Source organism: Nicotiana tabacum, chromosome 16 (genome assembly GCF_000715075.1).
Source record: "Nicotiana tabacum cultivar K326 chromosome 16, ASM71507v2, whole genome shotgun sequence".
NCBI classification, from domain to species: domain Eukaryota; kingdom Viridiplantae; phylum Streptophyta; class Magnoliopsida; order Solanales; family Solanaceae; genus Nicotiana; species Nicotiana tabacum.
This window is the reverse complement of record NC_134095.1, coordinates 40632889-40649244: the sequence shown is the minus strand read 5'-3', so window position 1 is coordinate 40649244 and position 16356 is coordinate 40632889.

Genomic DNA, 16356 nt, shown 5'->3' with positions numbered 1-16356 from the left:
TTTAATAAACTCTTCTTTATTTAAACTATGTAAGAAGTCATAATGTTTAAAAATCTAAAATCGATCCAAAATTTACCACTTCAATTCGAATAAATACATTAAAAAAAAAGCACTAACATTATGCAATTTACCTTACATATATAAATCATATTGAATAATGGAATAGTCATTAAGTAATACTTAATGCTTGTATGATCAAATAAGGAAGCAAATATAAATATGATAGCAATATATATCATATAGTAGTTCAAAAATAAAGAAACACTGGCATAATAATAAGAATAATGAACATAATCCAAAGGAATCAAATTAACAATAAAATTCTTACTATTTAACACAGCTAAATATGAAATAGAATATTCACTTTTATATGTTTGTTTTCCTATTTATAATTCAAGAACCCTAAGACACAGGCATCAATTTTTTATTCTTTAAAAAGAGAACTCTTAGTTGATAAAATAATTATTACAGTTAAATATTAAAAAAATTGAATCATAAGAAAAAATTATTTCCTTTAATATTAATAATAAATAGTTAAATCTTTAAAATACCATATTAGAAAAAGAATCGAATTCTATTAATTTCAGTATTAAGACTCAAATTTGGTAAAAGTGCTAAATAAGGATAAAAAAGTAGAAAACAAAACGTATTCTAAATAAGTTTTTATTAATTATATATATTTTTTTTATTACAAAATTTTAGCTTAACATTAGTTATTTTTATACTTTATATTGTCATTTATCAATTTTTTTCATGAGTCATAGGACCAACCTTTCTTTCCCAAATCTCTAAAAGATAAAAAGATTTTTTCAATTTATATTTTTGACAAATCTATAAAAAAAAATAAGAATAAAATATAGCTAACCATATTTGTGTCCTCTCGAATAAACTTGAGAATAGTTTTCTGAAAATGTTTTCAAAGAAATTCTAAAATCTCTAAGTTATTTGTTTTTGCTGAATCTAAAAAGGGAGCATAATAACTTGTGAAATTGAATATATTGCATGATGATTGAGAACTTTTATGGGATATAATTTCTTTTATTTATTGAGTTAGCTATATAATATAGACTTTCATCAATTTCAGGAATTTATACTTTTTTATAACATAAACACATTTTTAATATAATTTTTATACAATATTTTTTTAGGAAAAATTCTCATTGAAATAGGATGCACGCGTAACGCGCGAATATACGACTTAATCGGGAAGATAACCCTCTTTCATTCGTCATTTTTGAGATAATTCTTTTAACGTAATTTTAGGTCTACCTCTTCTTTTTTTTTTTTTTTTTTTTTTACCTTATGTCACCACAGTGTAAGACATAGACACACACTAGTGAAAAAACCTCTAAGATTTAGTTAAAAGAAAGATATATTACTTTACTTTATTTTATTACTACATATAGAAGAGGGACTAAGCAGGCAGCAGGTCAACATGCCTGCTCACAATCAGGGATAGAATTGGAATTACTCATGGGCATGCTTTATTGAGTAATACTTTGTTTCTTCAATTTTGGTACATTTCAGTAAGGGCTTAGATGACGACAGACCACGTGGGGGCTTTTTGGAGAATTCAGGTGGTATAATGATGTGATATGGGCCCAGTTGGATGCTTTTAGTGATTACATTAAAATAAAATTATTTTAGCGGCTGACAAAAACGGTTTCTGTAGCTACTTATTATCCCTTCGAAGTGTGGTCCTTGCTTTTTGCTAATTGCTTTTGATTGTAGAAAAGTGGCATTTTTGAGGTGTCTATTATGCTTAAACCATTCTACTACTGCTGATTAAAAATCCAAATTAAGATTTAACAAAATGACCAAATTTTTCACTGACTGTTACAATATTTTTAAAATCTATAATATCTTAGATAAATTTAAAATTATCATAGAAATATTTTGCAATGCATTAATTTTTCAATTACAAAAACCAAATAACTAAAATAATTTACTAATAAAAATATAATTATGATAGTGAAAAATTATATAGCATATAACACTAAACGCTATCCAACTTATAAATGAACATAATTTAGCAATGAAAATTCAAGTTCCAGTGACACTATTAACAAGTGATAAAATAATATAAAAAGAATTAAATATGTACCAATAATTTACAAGATATCAGTTTCTTCTGTACCAAGTGTCTATGTTTTTTGGCCGAATAAATTACTGTATTGAAAGCAGTAAAGGAGGTTAAGAAGTATCATTACCAACACGTACTAATTTTGGCGATGTAGTTCCACATCAAGTATCAATGTTATCTCGCACATGACAACTATCGTTTCATTTTTGTCTAATTTCTTTTTTTTTTTTTTTGCTAAAGGGGAGAAAAATAATTTGATACAGTCAAATACTATATAGAAACTTCAAAATCAAGCATTAAAATAGTTGTTAATTACTCCTACTAATAGAAGCTTCAAAATCAAGCATTAAAATAGTTGTTAATTACTCCTACTAATAGAATCATGGCAACAACGCCTAATTAAAACTAACAAAGTATTACTAATTACCTTAATAGGAACCAAGTAGGATAAGGAATTCACGGTTAAATTAACAAAAAAGTTATACCAAACCTAAAATTAGCGATATTCATCTCTAAAATCTTATAAAAATAAAATAGTAGAGTAAAACGGAGTCCAAATTAACATAAAAAAAGAAAAACAAGTAATGACCTTGCTTGTAAAGTTATTTTCCTAATTAATATTTAAATAACTTTAAAAATTATGTATATAAGCTTTTGAGGCATTACATGGTGTCTTACTAGTACATTTAGTAGCTTTCACGGACTTTCCTATGATCGAAAATATTTTAGCTAAATTAATTTGGCATTATGACTTTGAAAAATAAGAAGGCATTAATTAGTATTTTCCAAATCCATCCTTATCTAATAAATGATCTACAAAATATGACGATATACAAAGAGTAATTGAAGAATATATAAAGGATTTTAGCTAAATAACGCTTATATTAATACTATTAAATAATTCTCTTAATGAGCATGTCAAAAACTTAGAAGCACTTATTTTGAACGAGAGATGTTATCGTCTGAGAAACTATCCATAGCTATTTTAATAACTTGACATTATAAGTAAAATTTATATTATCAATGCATATAAATTAAGAAAAATTTACGCATGCTGATTAGCACAGCCTAAATATAGTGTTATTGGGCCCATGCGCAACATGGGCTGCTCATTACTAGTAGAGAGAGAGAAAGAGATATAAAGAATCATAACCTGTGCCAATGAGCATTTAAAAAAGAGAAATTTTCATAAAACACTATCTTTTAGTGGTAATTAGCTATCTATAGATACCATTTGCTATATTACGGATTGTAGATACGTTTTCTGTTGTTATAAGATGTATTAGATGTATTTAAGCTATTATATTCATGAATACAGTAGCAAAAATAGGCGTGAATCAGGGAAGTCCAGCTAATCAGTTGTTGTATTCGAGTATATTTGATTGTATTCATGGCGTGAAACATGGGATTACAACTGGACAGATTATTGTATTCGACTGTATTCACGGCGTGAAATAGGGGATTATACTGTTTTTAAACAGAAAGTGAATCAATTAACATAATAGACTCCTAATATAACTCAACAAATTCAATTATAACACACAAATTTTGTATTTCCAGTTATAAAAAAGATTCTCAACCAAAAAATACTCCAAAAACATAGCAATCTTAAGAGAAATTATATAATACATCTGAATACATAAATTATATTAATTAAAAAAATATATGAATACATTCATGCAATATAGCGAGACAGTGAATACAATTAAATACATGGAATACAGCGAGATACATTGAATTACAATGAAAAAAAAGACAATGAGTATAATGAAATACATGAAAATACAACATGGTATGTTGAAAATACATTTAAATATATTAACAGAAAATCAAGTTGCTCAGCCCCAAACTCCATCGTCTTTGTTCAAGATCAAACCCTAATTTCTGGCGAATTTGTCGTCGAGCAAAAACCCTGAATCTCACTGTTCTCACGCATCATGTACAATAGCCGAGTAAAAATCATGGCAAGACGTAGCATATCGTTTTTGATAATGTTACATCTTAGAATACTGAATGAAAAAAGAGTAATATTGTAAGCACGTGATTTTTGCTTCACGGAAATTACTCCAAAAGAAAAGAAAATCAAAAATATACGCATAAGCGTTTCTTGTCATTGGGTGATTGTTTATTAAATGTTAGTTTGGGGGTGTGTAAATTTATTTTTTATTTTTATTTAGGAGCTTTTGTTTAAACTAAAGTAGAAAAAACAAGGGAAAATGAGGATACTCGGATTGGGCCCAGAAATTAAAACAACAGGCCCAAACCAGCTGCATGTATCCAGTCCAAACCAGGCCTGCCCAGGCACGACCCCAAAATGATGCCGCATAGGGCGTTCGATCTGAGCCATCCGTCCAGGCCAATCCAACGGCCCAGGACCCCTTTCAGCAACCTGTTTCCAAACCCGACCCAGTAACCGGTTCAACCCAACCCTTCACTTAAACCAAACGACCCCGTTTCTATACCAAACGACCCCGTCCCGTCCCTCACCAGTGGATCCAAGCCGTTGAGATCATCTGATCTAACGGCCCAGATCTAAACCCTTAACCCGTATATAAACCTAACCTCTTACCCCCACGCCCCAAACCAAACCCCCCCTAACCCACTGTTCACCCTTCGTCCCAGAACCCCCTTCCTCTCAAACCCTAGCAACCTTAGGTTTCCCACCGTAAACCCGGCCACCTGGACTCCGATGACCTCCAAAATAACACCCCCGATGCACCCAACCTCCCTGAACACGAATCCATTAACCGTTCACCTCGAATCACCCCGTAGCTTCTCGAATCTTCAATTGAAGATTCGAGCAAAAAACCAGATCTACACCCCTTGACCCCAAACTCACACCATAGCATCTCCTGACCTCCCTCACCCCCTGAATGGCTTTGTTTTCGTTCGAATCTAACCAAAGAGGCTCGAACCTCAAGAACCCTAGAACTCAGATCTATGGGGGTCTGTCCGAATCAGTAACAGGATCAGGGTCTAATAGACTTTTACCGAGGTGTTCTCAATTGAGAACACTTCGATTAAAGTCCATTAGACCCCAAAATGACCTGGTCCGAGTTCGAGCTTGAGTCAGTCTTAAATTCATATCCCTGAGGTAATTTTCCCTTTTCCTTTGTCCTCCTGTGAATTCTATCTGTCTTTCGTGCCTGCTTTGGTTTGTTTTTGATTTTTCTGCCCATGTGTGTGAATTTTGAGTTAATGTTTAGTTTGTTTTATAGTTTTGATGATTGTTTGCTGTATATTATAGTTTGTGTAGTCATTTAAATAAGTGTTGTCGACTAAATTCACTTGAAAGATTAGAAAATCAGGAGTTGAATTTCAGTGTGATTACTATGCCTGTTTCTTTTATTTATGGTAATACTTGTATCAACATGACCAAATCGTACCCTTTAATTGGCACCCCTGTTTGATTGAATTGGAATCATTGGCTGAATTTAGGCTGAAAATTGGTTGTTAGCTATGGAAAGCTAACAGATCCACCTGAAGTCAACATTGAGTTTAATAAGTAATTAGTAGTCAGTGATTAGTTGAATTCGGAGAGGCTTATATACTGGCCATTAGGAGTTAGGGTAATACAGTAATATGCAAAGGTTAAGGGTAGTTTTGGCATTTAACAGAGCTTGGTCAGGCATTAACTTAAGAACATGTCAAGTGGTAATTAAAATACTATTAGCCTAATGACAATGGGGAACAAAACATAAGAGTATGAGAATTAAATGAATACTTTAAACCCATAACTCTTGATTAAAGTAATAAGACAGGCATGAGGGGGGGGCTGATAAGTTTACTTCAAGAAAGATGCCTTTAGGCATGGGGAGTTAAGGGGTATGGGCAGACTACAACTTGCAGGGATCCGGGCAGCTTGACTGACCTGGATTAGCTTATAAATAAGCTGTTTCAGAACATAAAAAGGGCTGGACATTTTTTAGTCTTCAGAAAAGGAAAAACAGAAAGAAAATTTCAGAACATTGTAACCAAACACTGTCTGAAAACTGCATAAGAGATTAAGTTGTTCAAGCTGTCTTGGCCAAGTCAGTTACTCTAATTGAATTGCTGTTTCTTTTGCATTGAATATTCTGGTTTTCTCGGCTGTTTTACTACTCTGTGTCTGGGATTGTTTGCTTGGTGCTCGACCACCTGTGGGTTTCCTCGTTGTTGAAACTGCTGTTGGTTGTCTGTGGACTATTGGTGACATTGTTGCTGATTGTTGTTGCTGTTGATTGTTGACTGCTGTTTACCTGCTGTTGCTGTGTTGTTGCATACTACTCAACTGATCATTCTCCTTCTTCTTTTTGTTTTCCTATACCAGTTACACGACTAATACTGTCAATATAACTTGAAAGTTGAGCATGAATACAAAAGAGAAGAGTTGAAGATTGTTTATTTTTATACATAGTCTGTATATTGAATATCATGTGTTGTATAATAGTTTACATTTTTTGCTTGGATACTGGAGTTAGCTCTCATACATAGTAAATGTCAATGTATGGTAACTTGACGTCCTATTGTATGTGTAGGCTAATAGATAAAAGGTTTGACAGTGTAGTAGGCTATAGCTCAGAAATTAGCGATGTTTGTGATTAGCATGTCCATTAATGCATGAAAACTATCCATCATTAGTTAATTTTCTTCCCTTTTGATAAACTGCCTCGTTATAACTGATAAACCACGCCTTTAGAACAAAGAACAAGTTTACGGTCTCAACCTCACGGAGGTCGATCCCAAGTCGAAACGGACTAAGCAGGCCCTCATCAGAAAAACAGCAGCCCAGGCCTGACCAATCCCGCATGAGCTGGGTTTGGGCCCATAAGATGCGATCGATTGCCCGTGGGCGTGGCCATGCTTCTGATTTTGTAAAAGCATTCGGAATCCCGCTATAAATAACCTGCAAGCATGTAATTAAGTAGGATCATTTTTGCTTTCAATTAGTAGAGACAAATGCGACTAGAAACGTAGCTACTATAGGATATCCTTTTAAAATAAAGACGAGATGAGCCTCGACAAATAAAAAATGCACAAGCTGCAGGGCCCTCGTTAAAAGTATATATCAAAGCACTTAGTTTCCAGGGCGGGCCGTTTAGCAAATCTCACGGTCTTCCCAGAATAATAACACGATAGTCTCTTTAAGCGCGTATTTAATAATGTTATCTCCTTAAACTCGGGTGCACATTTATGTGACCCAAATCCAAATCTCAACGAAATCGAAATGTGTCTCCAATCACGGGCACATTGATTGTGACGTGATTTGAGACGCGTTTCCATGACGTTGCTAATTCTTTTTAAATAATGGATGAGACGAGCCTCGACGAACAAAAAATGCACAAGCTGCGGGGCCCTCTAAATGTATATATGTTAAAATACTTAGAATTTGGGACATACCGTTTAGCGAATTTTACGGCCTTCCCCAAAACAACAATACGCTAGTTGCTTTAGGCATGCCTTTAATAATTTATTTTCCTTAACTCGGGTGCACATTTATGTGACCTAAATCCAAATCTCAACCGAGTCGAGATATGTCAATAACCACGGGTGCATTGATGTAACGTGGTTCGAGATATGTTTTCACAACGTTGCAAGTCCTATAAAAAATAATAACAATTTTGAAAGCGGTAAAAAGTTAAAATTTGCACATAAGTTCATATTTGTATAAAATCAGATAATCAAGCCGAATATAACAGTTGAGCGACCGTGCTAGAACCACGGAACTCGGGAATGCCTAACACCTTCTCCCGGGTTAACAGAATTCCTTATCCGGAGTTCTGGTACGCAGACTGTAATATGGAGTCATTCTTTTCCTCGATTCGGGATTAAAATTGGTGACTTGGGACACCCTAAAACCTCCCAAGTGGCGACTCTAAAATAAATTAATAAATCCCCTTTCGATTGTCCTTTAATTGGAAAAAACTCCCTTCACCCCTCGCGGGGCGGAAAAAGGAGGTGTGACAGCTCTGGCGACTCCGCTGGGGATCCTGTAACCCAGAATCACTGGTTCAGGGTTAGAAATTCGAGCTTAGAATAATTGTTCTATTTGGCCTTATTTATTATCTGATATTCTTATATGTGATTCATGTGCAAAATGATGTATGTTACCACTTTGATATTATTTGACTGTATATATAAACTGTGCCGAAACCCCTCTCTTCTCTCTCTTGAGGAGTGCACGCTGGCCGTGACTTCTTTCTGTTAGTGTCATATACCCAAATAGAACGAGGATTCGGAGGAGTTGCAAAATCGGATGGCCTTTTGGTTACCGGTACACAGCTCCCATCCTCGGCTCGAGTTGTCCGCTCGGGTAAGCCAGGTCTAGAACAAATACCTAGGTTTTACAACTTAGTATAACATGACTTCACGCCGGATCCCTAGTAGGAACGCTTATTTGCATCACGTTGCATTTAACTTAGGGGACTCAACACAGGGGTTGGGTCCATCTAGGACTAGCGACCTAAAATGAAAGACCATCCTGCTACATCCTGTTTGCTTTATGCATTTACTTGTTTCAGACTTGCATGCTGACCGGCTTTTGAATATCGGGAATGTTGTGAAGAAAAGAAGAGAAAAAAAGAGGAAGTCACGGTTAGGGAATTAATTATTTATTTTTGGAAAAACCAATACCCAAAAAAACGGTTAAAACTCTGCCGGAATTTTGAGAAAATAAAAATGTGTCTTATTAATTTGTTTTATTAAAAGCAAAAGAAAATAGAAAAGAAAAAAAGGAAAAAGAGTCTTTGTTTTATTTTTGAACGAAAGAGGAAAAATAGTTTGTCATGAGAAATATGGTTTCCAAATTTGGTTTATGTTTTCTGCCCGAACTACGCCAGTTTGATTCTCGCAGGGTGTGAGATACGTAGGCAACCCTCATCGGGCCCAACTTACTTTTTCAAAAAAAAAAGAAAAAAAAATCCAAAAGAACAAAAGTTTTGAAATAGTCAAGGTGACATAGTGCTTTTCAGAAACAACCTAATTTCGTTTTCTTTAAAGAAAGAAAGGTGTGTCAATTTGGTATTTGAGTCAAATGAGTCTGGATCTTTGCTTAATCACCCCCAATAAACATGCAGAATGAGCATAAGTCCAAGTTTGCCGGTAACAGTTAGGAGCAAAATCCCTTTGGAGTTGCGATTATGGTGGGAGGATTTGGAAAAGTCAGAGCAAGACAAGATCAAACTGCACCTGGGAGGTCTGGCTAGTTTGTTAAATGTCAGGCCCAGATGCGACATCATAAAGGCTTTGGTTACATTTGGGACCCGGCCCACAACGTATTCCGCTTCTCGGATTTTGAACTCACCCCAAACTTAGAAGAAGTGGCAGGTTACATGGACATCACTGAAGGTTTGAGACACAAATACTTGATCGCTCCAAGAGTGTGAATTCACACAAATTCATGGATCTGTTGAAGATAAGCAAGGGAGTCCCGTACGCTGAATTGGATAGAGGTTTTTCTACCTTGCAATTCACATACCAGAGGTACGGGCACATAAGAGGATTTAATGATCCGAAAAGTGGTGTCTGCAGCAGAGGGAATCTAGAAAAGTGGAATGAACACATGCGGTTCGCTTTCATGGTAGCATTCTTGGGCATTGTGGTGTTTCCCCGGAAAGATAGAAATATCGATCTGAAAGTGGCTGGAATCGTCAAGGTCCTGATTACCAACGATAAAAGCATTCTTGCTCCTATGATTGTGTCAGAGATATACCAAGCCCTCACAGCTTGTAAAGCCGGGGCAGATTTCTTCGAAGGGTGCAACTTGTTATTGCAGATGTGGATGATCGAACACTTATGTCGTCATCCTCAGTGTATGCGCTACATGTCTACAAACGAGGACTGCATCGAAGGTTATAACCTAAGGGTTTCCGGTCTCAGATTACCAGAAGGGTTTGAAGAATGGATATCCTATCTCCGTGCCATCACCGCAGAACAAATAAATTGGACTTTGGGTTGGCTTCCTGTGGAAGAAATTGTGTACATGCCCGCCACTGGTCCTCACTTCCTCTTAATGGGACTCAGAGGTATTCAGCCTTATGCCCCTTACAGGGTGATGAGGCAATTAGGAAGGTGTCAGGTGGTACACCCGGATGAAGATCTCAGTACTTATACAGTCGAGGTCAGCAATGACGGCCAATTTCTTGAAAAGACAGTTCGTCGCATATGGAGTGAATGCCAATACCTGACAGCAAATACTCGGGTAGGTGATGTGTCTAGGGGTGAAGTCTCGCCGGCCTATCTCGCTTGGCATAATAAGAAGAACATTGCGAGAGACGAACCAGAGCGGCCAACCAAACTCCCCCACCTCCAAGATTTTGTTGAGTCATCGCAAGAACAATGGGGCTGGCTCGCAAAAGAAGAAGGTTACCGGGTTGAAATCGGGAGGTTAAAGCAACAAGTTGAAAGGCTTGTATTTGAGAACAACGTGCAAGTCGCTTCCGAGCGGGGTGAAAAGAACAAGCTAGCCCAAGAGAACCAGACACGAAAGGCCCGCATTCGCCAAGCTAGCAAGAGTAACATTGACCGACAGAAACGCCGCTCCGACGAAAGATTGATAGCAGATTTAAGAAGTCAGGTCAGCTAAATCCAAGAAGAATTAGAGCAATCAGAGGCTTGCATAGCAAGGATGAAGGTCAGATGGGCAAAAGGTACAATGGCCCGGAGGCAGCGTCTGCAACAGGTTATAAGGGATTATGAAATGAGCATCGGGATATTAAGAAAAACGAACTCCACTCTTCATGATCGGATCATCAAACAAGCGCGAGATGCCCAGGCCGACAGAGGACGTTGTTACGATGCAATGACTTGCATGGAAAGACAAATGGAGATGTTCCAGGATCGACTCGCCGACAATGCTCAAGCACTGGGATTAAAGAACCGGCAAATAAGGCAATTGTTCGCTGAAAGGGACAACATTCGAGGAAGGATCGACGAGATTGGGCATTACATCTACATGAGATGCCTAGCATGCGAGCAAATGCCTCGGAAAACCCTCCTTGTTTCCATCATGGGCTGCGTCCACCGGATCATGAATGAATTGAAAAGCTTGCAGAGAGACCTTACACCAAGGGCCGCGAAAAGGCCGAATGATGCCTCGCGGGCCCCTAAGTTGGAAAATTAATCTTTGGTCGAGTCCTGTTTATTTGGCTTTGTTGCTTTCCCATATATTGTTTTCTTTTCTTTTAATCAAATAGGGTTAAAAACTGTGGAGTCTGTACTGTTGCTATTCTTTGTTTGAAGTAATTTGTAATAGCAAATTTTGATGATGAATTCAATGATTCCAAAAAGAATTTTGTGTGTCTTTACTTTATGGCAGAACTACGCCGGTCTGATTCACGCGGGGACGTGATACGTAGGCAATCCACATAAGATTCGACCACCATTAATAAAGAAAAAGAAAATACAAAATAGAATAAAATACAGGGGTTCCCAAAGTACTTTAAAGGGGCAAATAAGCAAGCCGGGATGACGCATGTTGTTTGAAGCAAAGCATGTTAGAAACGGTTAACTGCCTAGGAGCATTGCATCCTCAATGTGCTGTTATCAAATCTGTTAAACTCTAACGCTAACAAGTTTGTTGTTTTCTGACATCCAGACAGTTAGTTGTTAAAGTATTCTGGCAACACACCCTTACCAAACTAGATCCAAAGGACCGGTAGCAACAAGCATGACTACTTCAGAGAATAGTACCGAGGAAGAAAGGCCGATGAGCCAGTTGTTAAAAGAAGCAATGGAAAGGATTGAAAGGAAATGCAATGCAGCTAGCTCTAGCCAAAGCACAAAAGAGCCCTGAGCCACTAGGGCACATGCCGGAATACCCTCACTCCGGCCCTTCAACAAGCCTCCCGAATCCCCGTTATCATCAGGAGAGAAGCCCCCATGATTCCCAAGCTCCACCACCCCATCAACCTCTCCCAACCCCAAATGTGCCCATTTTTGTGGGACCCACATCAGCCACCCTACAAAGAACGACCAACGAGCCATTGTTTCAGGCTCACGATACGCAATACTATCCCCCTGAGCCCACATTCCATGCCCCCGAGCCACATGCCTACAATCCGCACTTGGAGGTACCGGCAGAGATTGAAAAGCCGGTTAAAGTCCCAGAACAGGATGAGGTGTTGAGGAAGTTCAAAAGCCTGGAGCAATCCTTCAGGAACTTGCAAGGATTGGGCAACCAGGTCAGCGTGGCCTACAAGGATCTATGCCCTTTCCCGGACGTCCAATTCCCGGCTGGGTTCAAGATGCCTAAGTTTGATTTATATGAAGGGCACGGTGATCCCATGGCACATTTGCGGGGATTCTGTAGTAAAATGAGAGGGGCAGGCGGCAAAGATGAGCTGCTGATATCTTATTTCGGCCAAAGTCTGAGCGGATCGGCACTAGAATGGTATACCAGGCATGATTCCAGCAGATGGTACACCTGGGATGATCTGGCGCAGGCTTTCGCAGGTCATTTTCAATACAATCTCGAGATAGTCCCTGACCGTCTCACATTGCTGAGGACCGGAAAGAAGCCCGGGGAAAGTTTTCGCGAGTTCGGGTTCTGCTGGAGAGAGCAAGCGGCCAGAGTCGATCCTCCCATGATAGAGGGAGAAATGGTGGACTACTTCTTGCAAACGTTGGATCCAACCTACTTTGGTCACTTGGTGATGACGGTTGGAAAATCCTTCAACGAGGTGGTGAAGATAGGGGTCATGATAGAAGAGGGTCTGAGGTCTGACAAAATCCTGAATTACTCAGCACTCAAGGCAACGACCCAGGCTATTCAGAGCGGCACAGGAGGTGCGCTAGGAAGAAGAAAGAAAGAAGAAATTGCCACGATCGAGGCAGGCAGTTGGTCCAGGGCTGGCAAGCCACACTACAACCAAGCCATACCTCACAGGCAAAACTACCCATATAGCCCACCACATCACTACTATCCACCCCAAGAACCGCATTTCACCGTCCATCAAGCCCAGACATACACCTAACCTCCGGTTCGCCCGCAATGGCGTGCGCCAGCTCCCCACAATACATACCCAGCTCCACATAATGCCTACCCACCACCACAAAATACCTACCCTCCACCAAGAGCATACAGGAACCCTCCAGGGATGGGTTTTCGAGGGAGTCAAGTTGCTAAAAATGATAGGCTACAGAAACATCGAGCCTTTACTGAGCTGGGAGAGACTTATATCGTCGTATTCCACAAATTGAGGCGGTTGGGTTTGGTGAGTCCTGTCAAACCTAGAGAGCAAAACCCCCCACCCCAAAATGTGAACAGGTTAGTAAGCTGTGAGTACTGCTCAGGAATGTTGGGACATGATACTGAAAAGTATTGGAGGCTGAAGTATGCGATACAAGATATCATTGATGATAACAAAATCGAGGTCTAAATGGTGGAGGCACCTAACATCAACCAAAACCCACTGCCAGCGCACCACGAGACTCACATGATCGAGTTGGTGTATGAGGGAGGAGAGCTGAGAAAGCCCTCACAGACAGTGATGATGATCCAAACCGCTCCGAAAGAAGGATCGACCAGTGAAAGAATGGGGGTACAGTCGCAGGGAGAAGGCGTCAAGCCAGTAGTGATATTGGGAAATAGCCCGTCCGCCATAACAAGCAAACCCGAGCCAAACAAGTTGGTAATATCAGGGACTCCACCCATACCTGCAGTTGTGTTGAAAGGGGTATAGAGGGAACTGGTCACCATAAAACCGGTAGTCCAGCTGCCGATGATTGATAGCAAGGCCGTGCCTTGGAGATACGAGAAGGCAATGGTGATGTACAAAGGAAAACAAGTAGAGGAAGTTAGTTGTGAAGCGCAAGGGCTGACTCGATCAGGACGGTGTTTTGCTCCGGTGGAGCTGAGAAGACCCAACCCAGCTGCAACCAAGAAACCTGTGTCCGAAGAAGAGGCTGAGGAGTTCTTGAGAAAGATGAAAGTGCAGGACTACTCTGTGGTCGAACAGCTGAGGAAAACACCGGCCCAGATCTCGCTGCTGTCATTACTAATCCATTCTGAGGAACATCGTCGGGCCCTGATGAAGATATTGAACGAAGCTCATGTGCCCAACGAGATTTCTGTAAACCACCTGGAAACCATTGCCAACAATATTTTCGAGGTGAACAGGGTAACATTCTCAGACGATGATCTGCCTGTGGAAGGTACGGAGCATAATAAAGCTCTCTACCTAACTGTCAAATGTGAAAACTCGGTAGTTACTCGGTTATTGGTGGATAACGGTTCAAGTGACAACATTTGTCCATTATCCACCCTGAACCAGTTAAAGATCGACCACGGAAGAATCCACAAGAATAGCATCTGCGTCTGAGGATTTGACAAAAATGGAACAGCCACTATGGGGGATATTATACTTGAATTGACCATCGGTCCAGTCCTGTTTACCATGGAGTTCCAGGTGTTAGATGCCACAGTATCTTATAACCTTCTGTTAGGACGACCGTGGATTCATGCAGCCAAAGCAGTGCCCTCCACCCTACATCAGATGGTCAAGTTCGAGTGGGATAGGCAGGAGGTCGTACTACACGGCGAGGACACGGCGTGCACCATGGGTGGCGCCATTGTGCCCTTCATAGAGACCGATGATGACAAAGGTCCTTGGGTCTACCAGATTTTCGATACAGTGTCGGCAAACAGAATTTCTGAAGGAGAAATCATCCTGCACCCTAGGGTAGCTTCCGCAACAGTCATGATGGTCTCGGAAATGCTGGGTAATGGATTTGTGCCGGGAAAAGGCCTGGGAGCCGAGCTTCAGGGGATTGTCCAACCTGTCTCCCTGCCTAAAAATTTGGAAACTTTCGGGTTGGGGTTCAAACCAATCGCAACAGATGTAAAGCAAGCACGGAAAATGAAGAAGAAAGTCTGGTATCTTCCCAAACCCGTGCCACGTCTCTCGAGATCTTTTGTCAGAGTAAGTGCCATGGGTCACCGGTCCCAAAGATTCTTGGACCATTGATCGGGATGGACGGGAACCTAAATTAGAGTTTCGAGAGGCTATTCGCTGATGTCAGTATGGTAGAAGCTGGAGAGAGTTCCAGCAGAGCAGAGATACAGTTCATGGGGCCTGAGGCCAAAACCAACAATTGGACGGTTACTCCTCTTCCTATCCGGGGGGAGCCTTGGTAGTAGGCTCTGATTTATGCTTTTCTTGTTCGGATTATTCCAGGGTGTAATCCAAATTTTACTTTTGTTTGTAAAAGTGTGAACCCTTTTATCCCGCAAGTTTAATAAAGATCTCTTCTTTTGTCTCATTTTAATTTTGTTTTGTTCTTTTTCTTTCTGAACAGTTCTCTTTTTACTGGTTCTAATGACATGGCATGCACAGCGGATCTTCGACCTAGTCTAATAAATCAATCTGAGTTCGACTTAATGATACAAGAGGTCGTTTGTGACGATGAATCTGAATATGACGAAGATAAGGCCTTCGAAGAGATAAACCGAGAACTGTGCCAATTTGAAGAGAAACCCAAGCCTAACCTAAATGACACTGAGGTTGTGAATCTAGGAGATGCTGATAATGTCAGAGAAACCAAAATTAGCATCCACATTGAGCCAAATGTCAGGGAAGAATTGATCAAAAACCTCGTGGAATTCAAAGATGTTTTTGCATGGTCATATGATGATATGCCGGGATTAAGCACCAATTTAGTGGTTCACAAATTGCCCACTGACCCGGCATACCCTCCGGTCAAGCAAAAGCTAAGGAAATTTAAAACAGAAATGAGTGTAAAGATCAAAGAAGAGGTGATTAAGCAGCTGCAGGCGAAGGTCATTCGGGTCACTCGATATCCCGAGTGGTTGGCCAATGTGGTACCAGTTCCAAAGAAGGATGGGAAAATCAGGGTGTGTGTCGACTACCGCAACCTCAACAAAGCAAGTCCCAAGGACAATTTTCCATTGCCCAACATCCATATCCTGATCGATAATTGCGCTGGGCACGAGATCGGATCCTTTGTGGATTGCTATGCGGGTTATCATCAGATCCTAATGGATGAGGAAGATGCGGAAAAGACAGCTTTTATTACGCCATGGGGAACTTACTGCTATCGGGTAATGTCGTTCGGATTGAAGAATGTCGGGGCAACGTACATGCGAGCAATGACTACTGTGTTTCACGACATGATACACAAAGAAATTGAGGTGTACGTAGATGATGTGATCATAAAGTCTTGGCATCAGGAAGACCATGTAGCACACCTAAGGAGATTTTTCCAAAGACTCCGAAGGTATGATATCAAGCTCAACCCGGCCAAATGCGCATTCAGGGTTCCATCAGGAAAGCTGT